The following is a 1,672-nucleotide window of genomic DNA, read 5'->3' on the forward strand; positions in this document are numbered from 1 at the left end:
AACTCTGGATTGGTATTAAGGAACAAAAAGGGACAGTAGTGATGTTTATCATGGCCTCAGCCACACATAGTGCTTTTTTCTCTTTGCATGAACGACAACAAACCCCACTCATCCAAAAACCCTGAAATAATCTCATGCATGGATCAAACGTTGCATGGCCTTACAGAAATTGTACACTTAGCTTTTTTTTTTTGTACTTTTTGGATTTGTTTCTCTGAAGTTTAACTTATTTTTGTAAGTTTATCAAAAATAAACTGAAATAGAAGTGTCTTTGCATAATAATACCACAAAATACGACAGCAAAACAGAAAAGAATCGGTCTATAGTTCATTGAGCAAAACCCACGTCAGTAATTTTCATCATTTCTGGACCCGTTTTATGCTAAAAGTCTTTATATAAGCTGAAATTCTATGCCATTGCCTCTAATATACCACAAATGTGTTGTGATGTATAGCCTGATATTAACTTTATTTATCAAACGAAAGCCAAAGCACATTGAAATTCACCCAATGTCGAATCAATGCAGGTTTTCTACGGACGCGTGCTTGTCCGGATCATTTGTATGTATGTTTATGGGATTCAAAAAGGAACACTAATAGGAACTTTTCGTACGTCTAAATGTTGTTGTTTGAAGCTGCGGGTGGGATTTTGTACATAAATGGTTGGAGTCGAGCGACTCCCATACAGGTCTCAATATTTTATTTATTTCATATTTATTTGTATCCTGGCTTAGAAGTGTTATACGATTTAAAACATCTTTTTTTATTGTTATTATCATTTTTTTTCGTCTTAAAAAAGAATGTAATTCTGACGCAGGCTTCCTTTTTAATGCTGCGTCCATTCGAATTACAGGTTGTCAATATTTGTGAAATGTTAAGTATTTATTTGGTCTTCAGTTCAGTTGCAATCTAACTTATTCTGTACCATCGCTCTGCATCATGTAGGCTGTAATGACTGATAGATGCAACCAAACTGTAGTTTCTCCTCTTTTTACCTTGTAGCTTAAAGGAACATGTTAGAGTAGTGGGATACTGTAGGATACCCAACGTGCATGTACTGTTGCTATGCATTTAATTAGCTTACAAGTTAGACAAGGCGGTTTTGTATTTTTTATACATCATGTACTTTTTTTACTTGTTCCCTTAATAAAAGTAATTTTGTGAGTTTTCTGGATATCTGAATTTGTGACATTGTTTTTGTTTTTAAGTCAACAAAAATACAGCCACAAATCACAACTAAACTAAATAAATCATGCTTTTACACCAGGAGGCAAACAACAAACACATAAGTGATAAATTGTGGCTGCTTAGATTAAACAATATGCCATGGAATTTTATAGTAATACTTTTTAATATTTTTTTAAGTTGGTTTCTCTGTTGTTTTATAGTGATCTGAAAATGCTATTTAAGTTTATCTTCAATACACATTTTCTGAATAAAAATTAGGTTTATTTTTATTTAATGCTACAGCTCATGTTTATTCAACACATCTACAACAACTTTAGTTGTCAAAACTCTATATATGTCCCAAATCAATAAGTGCCAAAACAATAAAGTAAATCTTATAAGTATAAAAATGTGATTTTTTTTTATAGTTGGGGCCACTGTACCCTAGGTAAATATGGATTGTGTGTGTGTGTGTGTGTGTGTGTGTGTGTGTGTGTGTGTGTGTG

This window comes from Austrofundulus limnaeus, unplaced genomic scaffold (genome assembly GCF_001266775.1).
Source record: "Austrofundulus limnaeus strain Quisiro unplaced genomic scaffold, Austrofundulus_limnaeus-1.0 Scaffold1770, whole genome shotgun sequence".
Classification (NCBI taxonomy): Eukaryota; Metazoa; Chordata; class Actinopteri; order Cyprinodontiformes; family Rivulidae; genus Austrofundulus; species Austrofundulus limnaeus.